At 42.2% G+C, this 18,976-nt stretch overlaps 1 long non-coding RNA gene across 2 annotated transcripts in view; it reads left to right on the top strand.

Moving 5' to 3' along the window:
* Positions 1-2,092, top strand: part of LOC132382465 (uncharacterized) — a 46,339-nt gene extending 44,247 nt beyond the window's left edge. For both annotated transcript variants that reach the window (XR_009508323.1, XR_009508322.1), the window contains exon 5: positions 56-2,092. This is a non-coding gene — a long non-coding RNA (uncharacterized LOC132382465). The remainder of the gene's footprint in view (positions 1-55) is intronic.
* The last annotated feature ends 16,884 nt before the right edge of the window (positions 2,093-18,976 follow it).

Genomic DNA, 18,976 nt, shown 5'->3' with positions numbered 1-18,976 from the left:
AAATAATTTAAAAAGTGAGGTACTGTTCATGGATTTAATGTCCTTTTTCTGCCAGTACATCACCAAGGCCTGGACTGACGAGAACATCCCACAGCAATGGAGAATTGCAAACATCATTGTCATTTATAAGAACAAGGGTGACAAGGTCGTCTGCGACAATAGTAGGGGCATATCACTCCTTTCTGTTGCTGGAAAGGTCCTGGCTAAGGTGATGCTTCAGAGACTCATCAGCAACATCACCGAGTCAATGCTGCCTGAATCACAGTGTGGATTTAGTATGAACAGGAGAACAATCGACATGATCATCACAGTCCGGCAGCTTCAGGAAAAGTGCCCGGAGCAACATGAGGACCTGTTTATGGCCTTTGTCAACCTCTCCAAAGCATTCAACACCATGCAAAGAGAGCTCTTATGGGATGTCCTCCTCAGGTTTGGCTGTCCCAATAAATTTGTTAACATCCTCCGCTAATTCGACGATGGGATGACTGCTCGGGTGACCATAGGAGGACAAGAGTCTGAGCCCTTCCTTGTACGCACAGGGGTGTGTGCTATTGCCAGTGCCCTTTAACATCTTCCTCCTGTGTGTTACCAAGCTTCTCCACAACAAGATTGAGGATAGCAGCGGTGTGGCAGTGGACGTCAGATTCGGTGGCAACCTCTGACATCAGGAGGCTCCACACAACCACCAAGCTCTGTGGAGAGCGGGTCCTGGAGCTGCAGTATGCAGACGACTGTGCTCTTGTGGCCCACACTCCAGAGGATCTTCAGACTGTCCTTGCTGTGGCGGTGAGATTGGACAGCAGGATGGGGCTGACTGTCAATACCACCAAGACAGAAGTGGTTTGCCAGTGGAGTACCAGTGTCCCACCCACCCTACCTGCCTTCACTTTTGGTGATGAAAAGCTATCAGCAGTGCCATCTTTCAAATATCTGGGGAGCATTCTCTCTGAGGATAGTGGCATTGACAACAACATCCAGAGTCCCATTAAACAGGCATCAGCTGCCTTTGGGAGACAGGCATCAGCTTCTTTTTAGAGTCTTTCAGAACAGGAGCCTTCATCCCTCCACAAAGGTCGCCGTATACCAAGCAGTCTGTGTCACCACCCTCCTTTACAGCTGTGAAGCTTGGGTAACCTACAGCCATCACATCAAGTCCTTGGAGCGCTTCCACATAAGCTGCCTTCAGTGCATCCTGGGAATTACCTGGCATGAGCGGGTGCCTAACACTGAAATACCTGTAAAGACAAACTGAAAAAGTATTGAGGCCATGATCACCCAGCATCAGCTGCAGTGGCTGGGGCACGTAATAAGGATGCCCCCATGTCGGCTACCCCGCAGAGTGTTATACGGCCAGCTACATCATGGTCAACACTCAGCTGGAGGGCCGAAGAAGCACTATAAGGATCAGATGAAGAATGCTTTAAGGAAGTGCAAGATCAGACCTGAGGACCTGGAGGATATTGCTGCTGACCTTAACACTTGGTGATGGCTGTGTAGAGACAGGGTTCATATTCTGGAGATGGAAAGAACAACCAGAAGACAGCAGAAGAGAGCCAGGAGAAATGCAGCCACGGTTGCCACCACTACCACATATACAGGTCCCACCTGCAATAGAGCTTGTGGGTCCAGGATAGGACTGTAAGGTCATCAAAGATCTCACCGTTAAAGGAGTGGATGTCGTCATCGGATTTCGATGGACAACCGAAGAAGAAGAATGTCATTTTAGGGTTAGATGGTGGGCGGGAGAAGATTTTTTTGAATCGCTGAGTGTGTGCCTTCAGGCTTCTGTACCTCTTTCCTGATGGTAACAATGAGAAGAGAGCATGCCCTGGGTGATGGGGGTACTTAATAATGGACACTGCCTTTCTGAGGCACTGCTCCCTTAAGATGCCTTGGATACTACAGAGGTTAGTACCCAAGATGGAGCCGACTAATTTTACAACTTTTTTGACAAATTTTAAATGCAGAGCTAATGTTGAGTTTACTTTAAGCGAGGCACGCATGTATCACATGGTAGCATGATGACGTATGCAGTTCATGTATTTATACATATAACCCATAATTAATTATTTAAGCAAGTAAGAATGCTTAATCAACCGATAAATATATATACAAGATTACTCAAATATTATTGAAATGTTAAATAAACAACTGCCTTGGCCAATAAAGTTGACCATTTGTTCCCCTCCAAGGAAGCAGCCTGAACTGTTGCGTTCCTCCAGCATTTTGTGTGTGTTGCAGGGAAATAGAAAGATAGCAGACACTAACATAAAAGTTAGGAGCTGAAGTGTCTTATGCCTTTCTGTTGTTTACACAGCTCTACTTTTTCTGAGGCTCATTAAAGACCCATTGCTGTTGCAGGAGGCTTCACTAGACCCAGTACCTGTTTGTTTCTTCTCCTTTTCCTCGCAACATTCTCAGGAGAGTATCTCAGCGTCAGAAAAACAGTGGAAAATAACAGGATTTCATTATGTATTTCTTCACTAGTGCTTTTAGTGATGCCAGAAACATAGATTACCTCATCTCCAGTCACCATCTAAAGCTCTGCCCTTCACCTCCCTCCTTCCCTCCCTCTTCCTATCTTGTTCCCTCCTCTCCATCATCTTCAATGAAATCCAGTGCCCACAGCTATCGGCTCAATTAATCCACACTAAGAATATGGGGTGAACACATGAAATTGGGACTGCTTGGATTGGCAATGTGGTTGGTGTAGAATAGTTGGGCCTGTATCAGTGACGTATGTGCTCCACGGCTCTCTCTGACTCACAGGAGAGTTGCAGTTGCCTGTACTTGGCTTCTCTCTTCACAAACAAGCTACTTAGCAACTCAAAGACTAATTGAAGAGGAGCTCAAAATCCGATTGTTCTAAAACTTAAAGCATAACTCTTCTGGACCAGCATCACCCCAGTGTATTCCAGCTCGTTGTGACTTACATTAGAATTCTCCCACAAACTCTAATTGTCTTGTGCTAAAAACCCAGCAAGTAGCATGCTCAGTATTGTGATATATACCAGGAGGGAACTTCTCTACTGGGGCCACGTGAGTTTGATAGAAGGTTGTTTGAATGGTCTCCAAGAAGAACAAGAATCCTTGATGATGGTCCAAGAATGAAGTAAAACAATTTATCTGACAAGGATTGTCAAACTGAGGTGCATACCAATACAGTTTCTGCATCTTGCGTGCGCACGCACACCCACACACATGCACACGCACGCTCTTACTCCATGCATATCCTCACATGCCTTTTCCTTATTCTTCTCTCTCTACTTCCCATAGCAGGTCAGCCATCCAAAGCATTGTAATGAAGAGGTCGTTCAGTGTATTTCATTCCCTCTGCTTAGGCTAAGACTGCAGGAGGGAAGCCAACAGCATAGGAGGAAAGCACCATTAACTTCAGTGTCCTGCCACTGTTATAAGGAAACAGAAGCCAATACCCACTTCACAAGAAGAGGCAATGCAAGAAATGGCTGGAATACTCATTTGCACTATATTACTGATCCCACTACATTTCTAATGTCAACAGCACTAATACTGTATGTATTGTTGCATCACCTTTAAGGTGAATTGGGGGCAGCTTTTAAGTGCAATTATCTTCTGTAGTGTTTTTCCATGGTATGAAGTGAAGGATCCTCATTCCCCCTGACTAGAACACCACCATTATGCAGGAAAAGCTGAAGACAGGAGAGGCATATGCATAGATTGTGGGGCACATGAGGAAGGCTGGAGGGAGAGGAGGAATGAGGACATTGATAATTAAGAAAGTAAATCATGGTGTTGAACATCCCCAGCACAAGTACAGAGGTTGGAACTGCAACTGCTGGAGGAGTGGCGATTGATGGGATTGGAGGTTGTGTTTATACAGTAATTAGACTGGTAAATACCTTGGGGAGATACACCGTGCACTGGCAGGCTGTAGTATGGGATGGATCATGGAGATCTTCAGTGAAGAAATTCACCAGAGGAGCGGGTAAGAGTGTCCATCTAACTATACCCACTGGAGGGGTCCCTCACCAAGTTATTGCAGGAGGTCGTGCAGAAGGGATGAGGGGTGAACAATATCTTTACACTTCCATGAAGCCTCATCTTAACCCAGCCAGAGGGCTAGTCTCTGCCGCACAGAAGCAGCCTGAAGCTCCCCACCAGTGGTGTTACAGTGGCATAGTGATTAACACAATGCTTTACAGTATCAGCAACCCAGGTTCAACTTCCACCGCTGTAAGGAGTTGGTACATTCTTCCCCTGACCACGTGGGCGCCCACCAGGTGCTCTGCTTTCTCCTCACAGTGCAAAGCCATACTGGGTTGTAGGTTAATTGGTCATTGTAAATGATCCAGTGATTAGATGAGGATTATGATTGATTAGAGATAAAGGTAGGAAGATGTGCCTGGAGGCTGTGGAAGTCAGCAAGGTCCTCAATGAATACTTCTCTTCGCTATTCACCAATGAAAGGGATCTTGATGATGGTGAGGACAATATCAGTGAGGTTGAAGTTCTGGAGCAAGTTGATATTAAAGGAGAGGAGGTGCTGGTGTTGTTAAAATACATTTGGACGGATAAGTCCCTGGGGCCTGACAGAATATTCCCCAAGCTGCTCCACGAGGTGAGGGATAAGATTGCTGAGCCTCTGGCTAGGATCTTTATGTTCGCGTTGTCCACGGAATAGTACCAGTGGATTGGAAGGAGGTGAATAGTGACCCCTTGTTCAAAAATGGTAGTAGGGATAGTCCAGGTAAATATAGACCAGTGAGCCTTACGCCTGTGGTGGGAAAGCTGTTTGGAAAAGGTTCTTAGAGATAGGATCTATGGCCATTTAGAGAATCATGGTCTGATCAGGGACAGTCAGCATGGCTTTGTGAAGGGCAGATCGTGTCTAACAAGCCTGTTAGAGTTCTCTGAGGAGGTGACCAGGGTAGTGCAGTGGATGTGATCTACATGGATTTTAGTAAGGCATTTGATAAGGTTCCACAAGGTAGGCTTATTCAGAAAGTCAGAAGGCATGGGATTCAGGTAAGTTTGGCCAAGTGGATTCAGAATTGGCTTGCCTGCAGAAAGCAAAGGGTCATGGTGGAGGGAGTACATTCGGATTGGAGGGTTGTGACTAGTGGTGTCCCACAAGGATTGGTTCTGGGACCCCTACTTTTCGTGATTTTTAGTATCGACCTGGATATGGGGGTAGAAGGGTGGGTTGGCAAGTTTGCAGACAACACAAAGGTTGGTGGTGTTGTGGATAGTGTGAAGGATTGTCAAAGATTGCAGAGAGACATTGATAGGATACAGGAGTGGGCTGAAAACTGGCAGATGGAGTTCAACCCGGAGAAGTGAGTGGTGGTACACTTTGGAAGGACAAACTCTAAGGCAGGGTACAAAATAAATGGCAGGATACTTGGTAGTATGGAGGAGCAGAGGGATCTGGGGGTACATGTCCACAGATGCTTGAAATTTGCCTCACAGGTAGATAGGGTAGTTAAGAAAGCTTATGGGATGTTAACTTTCATAAGTCAAGGGATAGAGTTTAAGAGTCACGAGGTAATGATGCAGCTCTGTAAAACTCTGGTTAGGCCATACTTGGAGTACTGTGCCCAGTACTGGTCGCCTCACTATAGGAAGGATGTGGAAGCATTGGAAAGGGTACAGAAGAGATTTCCCAAGATGCTGCCTGGTTTAGAGAGTATGCATTATGATCAGAGATTAAGGAAGCTAGGGCTTTACTCTTTGGAGAGAAGGAGGATGAGAGGAGACACAATAGAGGTATACAAGATATTAAGAGGAATAGATAGAGTGGACTGTCAGCACCTCTTCCCCAGGGCACCACTGCTCAATACAAGAGGACATGGCTTTAAGGTAAGGGGTGGGAAGTTCAAGGGGGATATTAAAGGAAGGTCTTTTACTCAGAGAGTGGTTGGTGAGTGGAATGCACTGCCTGAGTCAGTGGTGGAGGCAGATACACTAGTGAAGTTTAAGAGACTACTAGACAGGTATATGGAGGAATTTAAGGTGGGGGGGGATATATGGGAGGCAGGTTTAAGGGTCAGCATACATTGTGGGCCGAAGGGCCTGTACTGCGCTGTATGTTTTAAGACCATAGCATATAGGATCACAATTAGGCAATCTGGCACAGTCGACTGGGCAATGTGACTCAAAGCGTCAGAAGGGCCTATTCTGTGCTGTATCTCAATAAATAAACAAACAAACAAATAAATAAATAAATAAATAAATAAGTGGCCAGGAAAGAGCAGATGCCACTGAGCAGAGAGAAGCCACTCTTCAGCAGATCATTGCACATGTAGAACAGTGAGATGCCACTCTCAACGACTCCGGGATGTAGTCCATGAGTGGCTCAATGGTGGCGTGATGTTTGGGAAGTCATCTGTCTTCTGCCTGTTATGTGCAGTTTTAATTTATGCCATATGTGCAGCAACATGGTTTGCGTGGCCAGTGGAGTCACGGGTGCAAGACTGACACTGGAAAAAGGTCAGAAACAGTAGCGCAGATCACGTGGTAACGTCCACTCCAATTTCACAATTTCAACAACAAAATCATTCTTAAGTGATCGGTAATACAATCCACTCAAGGGAAAATGGATTTTTGGATTAATCAGCCCCACATAATCTAATTCCCAACATTAGCATAACCAATGAACAAGTTCACAATTTGAAGCAGCAATATTGCAAATATTTTTATTTCGTGAAATATTTGTGTTGGAAATTGAAGCAATTGGTAATTAACAAAGTGACTGCATAGCCAATTTAGTAAACACGAGAATCTCATAAATACGAGAAATTCTGCAAATCCTGGAAATCCAGAGTGATTCATAAAATTGCTGGAGGAACTCAGCAGGTCAAGCAGCATCTATGGAGAGGAAAAAACACTCGACATTTTGGGCCAAATGTCAGACCTTCCTGATGAAGGTTCTTGTCCCAAAATGTCGAATATTTATTTCTCTCCACAGATGCTCCTGACCTGCTGTGTACCTCCAGCATTTTTTGTATGTTACTTTCGTAAACATCTTACCTGGTTTCAGACACTATCTATACAGAAGATTGTAGTTGTATGTCATCAGGTAATAATTTTTCTTCTCTTGAGAATTCAGTGGAATGCTAATTACCTCTAGGGATCAATTATCAAGGAATTGGTAATCCCCTGTGGTTTCAGGGAGCTTAACCATTCCTTAAAACCATTTGGGTCCACATAATTTTAAATGCATTACTTTCTCTACATGTGTCCTTGTACACAAGTCACCTCCTTACCTAAGTTCAGTCCAAATCTCCTTCTTATCTCAGTTCCCTCAAAATGTCCCTTTTATTTTACTTATTCTTATATCCCCTCCTTGACTATAAAAGTTCACCCTTCCTCTTATCTGAGTTCCTTCTATATCTCCCTCTCACCCAAATTCAGTCTAAATGTCCCACTTATCTGTTCTCCTTAAATTTCCTTCTTATCTAATTTTTCCTTAAATTTCCCTTTGCCTAAGTTGACCCTAAACCTGCCTCTTATTTAAAATCACTCTACTCCAAATTCAAACCTATTTAACTCAAGTTAGTTTGCAGCCTCTTTGTAAAAATGTTCCCTGTTGCTGCATAATTCAGTCTATCTATTTCTGTATTTATTGAAATATGGTGCAGAGATAACACTTTGGGCCACACCATCCTGTAATCAACAACACACACAAAATGCTGGTGGAACACAGCAGGCCAGGCAGCATCTATAAGGAGAAGCACTGTCAATGTTTCGGGCCAAGACCCTTTGTCCTGATGCTGCCTGGCCTGCTGTGTTCCACCAGCATTTTGTGTGTGTTGTTGTTTGAATGTCCAGCATCTGCAGATTTCCTCGTGTCCACCCTGTAATCCCCCATTTTAATCCTGGACTAATCATGGAACAATTTACGATGACTAATTAACCTACCAACTGGTATGTCTTCGGACTGTGGGAGGAAACTGAAGCCCCAGAGGAAATTGACATAGTCAAGGGGAAAATGTACATGGACCTTATAGTGGGAAATGAACCTGGGTCACTGATGCTGTAAAGCCTGTGCTGCCATGCTGCCCCAACTTACCGGGTTAAGTTTAATGACTTCAGTGTGTAAACAGCTTTCCATTGCCCAAAAGTTGGTTCGATTTGAGCCTTTCTTTCTGGCCTTTTGTACTCTGTTGATTAAATCTCCATTCTGCCTTATAAGTAAAAATAATCTAAGTGATGCGGCTGGTGTGGAGGGTATCTGCACAGGATCAGAAAAAGCTGTAAAAAGTTGCAAATTCAGCCAGCTCTATCATGATCAATAGCTTCCCCAGCATCGAGGACATTTTCAAAATGCCATGCCTCAAAAAGGTGGCATCAATCATTAAGGACCGCCATCACCCAAGACATGCCCTCTTCTCATTGCTACCACCAAGGAGGAGGTACAGGAGCCTGAAGACACACACTCAGTGCTTTAGGAACAGCTGCTTCCCCTCTGCCATCAAATTGCTGAATGGACAATGAGCTCAATAAATTTTTTTGCTCTTTTTGCACCACTTATTTAATTAATAAAAAATATCTTTCTTATTGGAATTTATTTTTTATTATTATGCAAGAATTTATGTCATTGATATTAAACCTCATTCAGATTCGCTTGACTCTTTTGATCTCACTCAAATAAATCTAAGGTAGGTATTTTTGTTTCACTGAAATATCACCATATCTAAAGTGACTACATTTATTTTTGTTGTCATAAAATCAAAGTATGTGTGGGTGTTATGTGACATTATACAAGCCAATGGTTACACTGAAATAACTTTCCCAAATGGAATTGTTTAAACCTACTTGACTTCAAATGTCAGTTGAACTCTTCAAATGGTTCAGATTTACAGCATTCATGCAGGTGAAGGCAGAAATGTGAGGAGGCAAAACCTAGATTAGGTTTTCAAAAATTCAAGATACAAAGGACATTTATCATCAAAGTATGTATACAGTGTACAACCCTGAGATTCATCTTCACAACCACAAAACAAAGAAAAAAACGAGTGAGAAACACAGAATACAAAACGCCAAACCACAAATAGTTGAACCAGTCCGGGCATATTCAGTTCAACTCAGTCTAGCCCTGCATCATTCATTAAATTCAGGCCACAGAGCCAGTCTGTCCCGATCAAAATTGCACAAGTTAGCAACAAAAAAGGAGTGACCAGAAATTAGAAACACATCATAACGTGAAGTACAGAGTCCAATCCACAAACCGTGTCGGTGAATCTGTTGGTTATTTGTGCCACTAAGTTAAAAACGTAAACATAGTAGTCTTGGCAGATAGATCATTGACAGCAGACTGAACAGACTTGGGCAGATCAATCTCTGAACTATAAATGAAATTCCTGGACTGCCAAAAGATATAGGCAGCAATCGGCAATAGTGGGTTAATGGATTACCTTGCCGTAAACTTGAAAGTTGAATATAATTTAAAAGCAGCTTGCAATTTACCACAGAGCAGGCATTACTGGTAATAAAGGTCGGTGAACAAGTTGTGACGACTGATCAGTAATGATCAGAATCCAGGCTGACAGAATCATGTAGTAATGAGGGAGTGTTGCACAGATGGGGACGCCACATTGTGGACAGGAGCTTTAGCAGAAGTGTTATGGTTGTGTCTGGAATCCTGGCCTGCCGGCCATTTAGCAAAAGCATTTGCAGGACTGTGCTAGCTACAAATGTAGCTGTGATGTCATTCTGACCTTCTGGGATTACTGGGATGAATTCCACTTCCCTCGGTTCTTTCGAGTCACCATCTTCAAAGTGCAACTCCAAGCTGGCTTTCGTTTATTCCTGTTGTGCATTGAGAGTATATGAGTATATGCCTCAAGACTGATGGCTTCCTTCAGCGGGAAGCTCAAATGGAATTGAACTGGTTGCCCTTGCAAGAACATCTTGGTATTAATGCATCTAGCAGATGTGCATTTCACAGAACTGACATCTTTTGTCACCAATATATTATGTCAACTGGCACTCTGACACTGCCATTGGCTCTTCAAAGCTCACCTAATCCACTCCAAGAGTTCTCAATGCCCTCTTCTTTGTGCTGTATTTGTAGAGATAGTGCACATTTTCTCCCCCACAAACAAGTCATGTTTTTCAGAGTGGCTCATCTTGCTGTCTACAGTACCTTTCCCTTCTTTGTCATTTGTGTGACACTTCACCACCTGTATTTTCTGCTGATGGCCTTCCGGTATTTCCAGTGGCTTTAGACAGGTCCACAGCTTTGCATGAACCAGAAGCACACTTCCAATGGGAGATATTTCCAAATTTGCCAAACTGCAAATACCTCAGAAACTTTAGTTCCTCTAAGAAGTTGTTAAATAATTTTCCCTACCCATGATTACAAGTAATGAACTGGCAACAGTCAACAATTTTATATCTAAACTGACTTCTCTGTGTTGGCATTGCATCTAATGTATTCTCCAAGGTTTGATATGAGGCTGTCATATTATGATACAATTCTCTGCCCCTCTATTTGTATCTTTTATCTGCATGACCAGCTCAACATTTATTATTTAGAGATACAGCAGGGAAAAGGCTCTCTCAGCCCCTCAAAATACACCACCATCAACCCACTGATTTAATCCCAGCCTACTCAAGGGACAACTTACAATAAGCAATAACCTACATCTTTGGACTGTGGGAGGAAACCAGAACACCCGCAGGAAACACACATTCACGGGAAGGACATGCAAACTCCTTACAGATGATGACGGAAATGAACTCTGACAACCTGAGCTGCAATAACATAGTGCTAACCACTACACTACCGTGTTGTGCAACAGTGCAATGATTTTTCTCTGTCACATCTGTTCTTTCGGCAGGGTACTTGCCTGTAGGTTCAGCAGACCAAGCATATCAGTATGCTTCGTGGCGTGGTATCTCACTTGAAACACGCACATGTTTTCTTAATGGGAGGGATTCCACCCAGTGCTTAGAATTTGGATTCAGGCATGGTGTCAACATTACATAGTATTATCAACTAGCATGTAGCATTATCACTTTCTAAGATTCTAAAGCAAATCAGACTAGCAAACCACTATCAGACTAGTGGTAGAGGCAGGTTCGATATTGTCATTTAAAAAAAAAATTGGATCGGTATATGGACAGGAAAGGAATGGAGGGTTATGGACTGAGAACAGGTCGGTGGGACTAGGTGAGAGTAAGCGTTCGGCAGGGTCTAGAAGGGTCAAGATGGCCTGTTTCCATGCTGAAATTGTTATATGATTATACGGTAGCAAAATGCCATAGTAAGGACCAAACCAATACCCAGAGAAGCATATTGGGGCTTTCTTAATCAACACCAACAATAGGGATGGTGCAGTGCTCCAGCAAATACATCCAATCCGCCGATGACCAGCATGCCAGAGATTCAGGTTCAAGCTTGACCTTGGATGTTACCTTTTTGGAGTCTGCACACTCTCCCTATGACTGAATGAGTTTCGTCTGATGAACACAGACCAGAGAACAGCATCGGACAGGAACATGTCCTTCAGTTCATCATGTCTGTGCTGACCATCAAGCCAATTCAAACTAATCCCGTACGCCTCCAGTCCATGATGTTCATGTGCCTACTCAAATGCCTCTTAAACAGCATTATCAAGACTGCTTCCGCTGTTAATTTCCCTGTATATCCCAAAGACATGCAGGTTGTCAAGTTATTTGGCTGTTGTAGATTACAACATAGATCATCGAACTGATAAGGACCTATGGACCCTCTGGACCACAATGTTAGTGCTGATCTTTGAGCCTACACAAAGATACATCTAACCCCTCCCTTCTACGCAGCACTTAAATGTCCCTGGCATATCAGGTTCTTCCACCAACCGAGGCTGTGCATTTCTACCACTATATTAAAAAAACTTACTCTCTGAAGTGTTCCCTAACTTTCCTCCAATCACCTTAAAAGGATGTTCTCTGCTCTTAGCCATTGCCACTCCGGGATAAAATGTACTGGCTTTGCCTGTTGTAATCTAGTATGCCTTCATCAAGTCACTGCTCATCCTCCTTTATTCTAAAGAGAAAAGCCCTGGCTCACTCAACCTTTCTTCATAAAATATGTTCTCTAATCCAAGCAGCATCCTAGCCAATCTCCTCTGCATCCATTTTAAAACTTCCACATCCATCCTGTAATGAGATAACCAGAATAGAATATAATACTTCAGGTGTGGTCTAACCTGATTCTCATAGGGCTGCAGCATTAGCTCATGGTAAATTGTCCCTATTATTCAGATGACTGGTAGAATCTGAGAGGATTTGATGAGAATGTGGAAATAATGTAGTGGGTAATCACTGGTTGATGGTTGGTATGGAGTAGGTGTAACAAATAGCTCTTGTCCATACTGTATTTCTCTTTGACCTTATGAATCTAATATAATAATAGGAACCTAGAAACAGTTGGTCATGCAGTACAATTCTTAAAGGGACACCCACTCAATGTATATGAATCCCAAATATTTATACTTACCTTCTTCTGAGTTATAGTGGCGTAAGGTGCAGAGATCACAGCACGTCAGGTTTATTTGAAGTCTTCAGACTGCAGTCGTGAGTGCAGAGTCTGCACATCCTGAATGTCCAACCAGTGAACTTCTGAATTTCTTTCTAATTCCTCATGGAGTTGATGAAGTCACATATTCTTTTCTACATTGTCTCCAAAACATGGAAGTGGATTGCCAAGCTGCTCAGCATGGAAGTCAGACCACTTCTCCATGATGTCAGTCACCAGAAACTTCTTGTCCCAGTCAGGGAAACTGGATTGATCTTTATGTACTTCGGGAAGCATTGTCGGTATTAGTGCATTTTAAATCCGGCAACGTTTAGGCAATTTTATCGGTTAAGTGCTTGTAAGCTGCTCGAAGAATGTAAAAGAAACATGATTACAAAGTCATAAGTGAGTTATGAAGACATCTCTCATGAATAGGTTATGGTGATATGGCAGGTAGAAACCAAATTTTTTAGTACAACACTGGATAATGGTGAAACAAATTAAGAGCTATTGAAAATGCAAACAATTTTTTCAAAAAAACAAGCAAAACATAATAGGGAGGATACAACTAACCTGAATTAAGGTTATATTTGAGACTGCTATAATTTGGAATTTGTACCTTAACATTTTCCACTTATGTGACTTGGCTTTCATCCCTTTACAGAAAGGTTTGGCAGTAATTTTGATAATCCCCTAAGCAGCGATTTAGTTTAAATCGTTCAACTCATTTGTGTTCTCCAGTGGTTACAGAGCCACTGAAATCAGTCAGTCAATTAAAATTGAATCCAATATAAATGGCTCTCCTTCCAGCTTAGAACATAGATAGACTGCTGAAATCTGTTCCAGGGTTCAAGCAAGAACAAGTAGGCATTACCACACAGATCTTTTGGCAAGTGTTGGAGTTCAGATAGAGTAACACCATCTTACCTGAATCCAATATGTGGGAGAAAGGTGAACATGCAGAAGTGTGGTCAAAGACCGATGTAGTTTGTGGACATTGCTGTGTATGGAGACATCACAAGAATGATTACAATTCATAAGTGCACAAGGGATATAATAGTTCTTTGAGTGGAAGTTGATAAAGTCATACTATGTTTTCATTTTTAGGGAGAATAAAATCAAAACCAGGAACAGAAGGTTATCAGCTGGGCTCCAGCAGCACTCAGTTAGAGAGTACTGTAACTGCAATATTTTGGCTAATCCTATCCATGCTGGTATGTACTTCTGATATCAACAGGAGTTCTGTCATTCCTCTTCCTTCCCATTCCACCCCACCTAATCTGCAATGACCTTTGACAAGCATGTCTTGTAATACAAAATGCCAACCTTGCACTGGGGAATCACAGATAGGGAAGCTAACTTTATTGTACATTCCTTGGTATTAACAGGCAAATAGTAAATAGTTTACAGCAGTTTAGTGAGCAGGTTACAAATGAAGGTCCCATAGTAAATAAAACCATAAGACATAGGAGAAGAATTAGTCCATTTGCCCCTTTGAGTCTACTCTACCATTCAATCATGACTGATCCTTTTTTCCCTCCTCAGTCCCACTCCCCAGCCTCCTCCCTGTAACATTTGATGCCATGTCCAAACAAGAACCAATCAAGCTCTGCCTTATATGCACCCAACAACCCAGCCTCCACAACTGCTTGTGATAATAAATTCCACAAATTCACCACCCTCTGGCTACAAAATTCACAACTTTGTTTTAAATGGACGCCTCTCTATCGTGAGGCTGTGCCCTCTTGTCCTAGACTCCCCTACCATGGGAAACATCCTTTCCACATCTGCTCTGTCTAGGCCTTTCAACATTTGAAAGGTTTCAATGAGACCCCCCTCATTCTTCCAAATTCCAAAAAGTACAAACCCAAAGCCATTAAACTTTTCTGGTATGATGGCACTTCCATTCCCAGAATCATATTTGTGAACCTCCTCTGAACCCTTTCCAAAGCCAACACATCTTTTCTTTGATGAGGAGCCCAAAACCATTCACAATACTCAAGGTGAGGCCTCTCCAGTGCCTTATATAGCCTCAGCATCACATCCCTGCTTTTGTATTCTAGACCTCTTGAAATTAATGGTAACATTGCATTTGCCTTCCTCACCACCAACTGTATCTGCATGTTAACCTTTCGGGTGTTCTGCACAGGTACTCCAACATCCTTTTGCATCTGAGATTTTAGGATCTTCTCCATGTTTAGAAAACAGTCTACACATTTATTTTTCCTACCAAAGTTAATCACCATGCAACGTTGTATTTTACCACCCCTCCACTAACCCTTCATATCATCTGCAAACTTGGCAACAAAGCCATCTATTCCATCATCTAAATCATTGATATACAGCATAAAAAGAAGTGGTCCCAACACCGACCCCTGTAGAATACCACTAGTCACTGGCAGCCAACCAGAATGATCTCTTTATTCCCATTCACTGCCTCCAACCAATCCGCTAATGTTCTAAGTATGCCAGTAATTTTCCAGTAATACCATGGGCTCTTAAGCAGCTTCATATGTGGCACCATGTCTAAAGCCTTCTCGAAGAACAAATGTACAACATCCATTGCATCCCCTTTATCTATCCAACTTGTAATCTCCTCAAAGAATGTTCATCAGGCAAGATTTTCCCTTAACAAACAATGCTGACTTTGCCCTATCTTATCCTGTGTCACCAAGTTCTCATAACCTTGTCCTTAACAATTGGACTCCAACATCTTCCCAGCCACTGAGGTCAGGCTAACTGGTCTATAATTTCCTTTCTGCTGCCTTCCTCCTTTCTTAAAGAGTAGAGTGACATTTGCAATTTTCCAGTCCTCTGGCGCCATGCCAGAGTTCAATGATTTTTGAAAGATCATTACTACTGCCTCCACAATCTCTATTGCTACCTCTTTCAAATCCCTCTGGTGCAGTTCATCTGGCCCAGGTGACTTATGTACCTTTAGGTCTTACAGCTTTTTGAGCACCTTCTTTCTTGTAATAGTAAATTGGACTCACTTCTCTTCCCTCACATCCTTCAACATCTGGCACACTGCTTGTGTCTTCCACAGTGAAAACTGATACGAAATACTCACTTACTTCATCTGCCACTTCCTTGGCCCCCGTTATTATTTCTCCAGCCTCATTCTCTGGTGGTCCTATATCCACTCACATTTTTACATACTTATATTTTTATTTTTTTATATACTTGAAGAAGCTTTTACTATCCACTTTGATATTGTTTGCTAGCTTGCCTTCATATTCCATCTTTTTCCTCCTTCTTTTAATTGCTGTCTGTATGGTTTTAAAAGCTTTCCAGACCTCTGGCTTCCCACTAATTTTGGCTTTGCTGCTCTTTTGCTTTGACTTCCCTTGTCAGCCACAGTTGTACTATTTTGTCATTTGAGTATTTCTTTGTTTTTGGAATACATCTATCCTGCACCTTCCTCATTTTCCCAGAAACTTGTGCCTTTATTGCTCTGCTGTCATCCCTGCCAGCATGTCTTTCCAATTTACCTTGGCCAACTCCTCTCTCATACCACTGTAATTTCCTTTACTCCACTGAAGTACTATTATGTCAGACTTCACTTTCTCTCTATCAAATTTCAAGTTGAACCTAATCACTGCCTAACACAGTCTTCAAGGAGCTGCAGCCGGATGCACTTCACACAGATGCAGTTTCCTGGGAGACTCTGGGCCTCCCATGATTCCAACATCCAGCATGAAGAACACACAAAGCTATTAACTACACTAGCTACAGTTAGATAAATAAAGGAATCGTAAGAGAAGCTTACCCATAAGCAATGCCTCTTTCGAGTCAAAACCTGACACTCTTACTCTCACCATTGGCCTACTCCCAACAATGGCCACCCCGATGATGGCTGCCCCGCCGGTCCCTTCCATACTTTTAAACAAGCGTCATCGACCTGCCAGGAACCTTGTCGATGTGGCCTGCTCCTGCCTCTGATTGGACCATTGGAATAATGTAGGAGACCAGGAATTATTTGGAATTGGAATTGGAATTAGTTTATTATTGTCACATGCACTGTTGGCACAGTGAAAAGCTTGACTTGTGTACTGTTCATGCGTATAAAACCATTACATAGTTTATTAAGGTAGTACAAGGTAAAGCAATAACAAATTGCAGAATAAAGTGCGACAGCAACAAAGAATGTCCACATTTCCTACATGCGCACCTGATGCTGCATAGGAGGTCAGAGATTTTCAGTGCTAATGCTTATCCTAAAACAGCAAGGAAAGGAATTTCACACATACAGATTAAGCTCTGGCAGTCTTAAGAGGGAAAATAAAACTGAACTTGCATCTATGTTGTTCCTTTTCCTGCTGAGTAGGATGCTGTGAAAGAGAAGTCAACAGGCTGCCAACAGCCAGTGACTGTCAACGAAAGCCACTGGAGAGGCACACTGCTGGTAGTATAAAACTCTTTACTCAGAACATACAAGCTGACAGTATTTGGAATCACTCTGGAGGGAGGCTCCTTGGCCCAACGTTACGTCACACTTTTATATGCTAAAGATTGCAGGACACTTTCTATAGTTATAATGAGTTCATAATGCTTCCTTTGAGTAACATATAATTTTCAAGCACCTAGATACTCACACCAACCTAAAACGAGTGCTAATCACTGCTGTCTCTGAGCTGCATTCATGCATGTGCAGACATCTTAGGTGAATGGGATGTTTATTGCATTTATGCAGACATCTCAGACCAATGGGGTGCTTGCTGGTTTGCAATCGATCCCAGTCTGCAGCTCCAGAAAGACCATTGTTCTGAGCTACATTTAAAATTCAATCTACAGTCCGCATTTAGATCTGAAGACTGGTTGCTGTTGAAATTAATAATTGCTATATTCAAGTATATACACCCTAACAAAGCTCATTACAATCTATGAGTTATTTTTTAACTTTAACATTGATAGCATTTGATCCTGTCTGATGGCCCACAGGCCTACAGGAGCCCACACTTCAAAGTTTATCAACAGCATCTACCCCACCGCCATCAGATTTTTGAACAAACCTGAAAAAACTTAACACTAATATCTTGGATTATCTATTTTTCTCTCTCTCAACTCGTCATGTTTTGTTTTTTTTTGCTTACTTTGCATGTCAGTTGTGTACAGTTTATATTAATTTTGACTTTTCAGAATCAAAGAGACATACAAGACAGAAATGGGCTCTACAGCCTAATCGCCCCATAACAACCAAGATTCATATTGAAGCTACCTCCATTTCCCTCTTTTGGTTTCATAGCCTTCTAAACTTTTCCTACCCATTTAACAAGAATCTGTGAAGTTAACTTATATTTGTCCTCTTCTTGTAATGTGCTGTGCTGTTGCTGAAAATAGCTAACTTTCATGGCATTCATGCCCTCTGTTTGAATGTCTGTAGCAACAACAAACATGAACTTGATGCAGATTTGCTGACCTGATTTGTAACTTGAACTTGATATGCTGGTGTCCAATAATGACAACAAATAATTAACTCATACTCAGTAAAAATAGGTGAAGGATAAATATTGGTCAGGCCACAGCAGAATCCCCTTCCACAAGTGTTAACATGGGATTATTTAACACTCACATGAGAGGGCTTGGATGAGAACACAGTTTATCCAAGCAACGACATGTTAGTTACTGCAATATTCACTGAACAATGCATTGAGACATTAGTCCAGTCTGTGTGTTTAAATCTCTCGTGTTTGAAATTATAGAGCTTAAAGCACAAAGATTCAGCCCTCATAAAATCATAAGAAAATAGGAACAGGAGAAGGCCATTCAGCTCCTCACGTCTGACCTGCCATTCAATATGATAATGGATAACCTGCTCCAACACTAGCTCCCCCCAAACTTCAATTCCCTGATCTTTCAATATCTTTACCTCCTCTTCAAATACCCTTAACGATCCAGCCTCTACAACCTTTGAGGAAGAGAATTCCAGAGATTTGCTGCCCTCTGTGAGAAGTTCCAACAGCTTTGAATGACGGCCCCTAATCTTGCAACTCTTTTCCCTCATTTAAGTTTTTTCCCAGCTACTTTCTCATGTCCACTTAAAGGTTTTATACCTTTTTGATAAAATCACCTCTTTTCTTCTAACTCCGAAGAATGTACACTTAGTAACCATTTGTATTAGGTACTTCCTGTGTCTAATAAAGTGGCTACAGAGTATATGTTTGTGGTCTTCTGTCGCTGTAGCCCATCCACTTCAAGGTTCAACACGTTGTGTGTTCAGAGATGCTCTTCTGCTGTTGTAAAGCGTGGTTATTTAAGTTACTGTTACCTTCTTGTCAGCTTGAACCTGTCTGGCCATTTTCCTCTGACTTCTCTCACGTTTTTGCCCACAGAATTGCCACTCATTTGATTTTTTTTTTGTTTTTCGCATCATTCTGTATAAACTCTAGAGACTTGTGCATGAAAATCCCAGGCGATCAACATTTCTGAGATACTCAAACCACCTCATCAGGCACCAACAATCATTCCATAGTTAAAGTCACTTAGATT

The sequence above is a fragment of the Hypanus sabinus genome, chromosome 28 (genome assembly GCF_030144855.1).
Source record: "Hypanus sabinus isolate sHypSab1 chromosome 28, sHypSab1.hap1, whole genome shotgun sequence".
NCBI classification, from domain to species: domain Eukaryota; kingdom Metazoa; phylum Chordata; class Chondrichthyes; order Myliobatiformes; family Dasyatidae; genus Hypanus; species Hypanus sabinus.
This window is presented reverse-complemented; position numbering and strand designations above follow the sequence as displayed.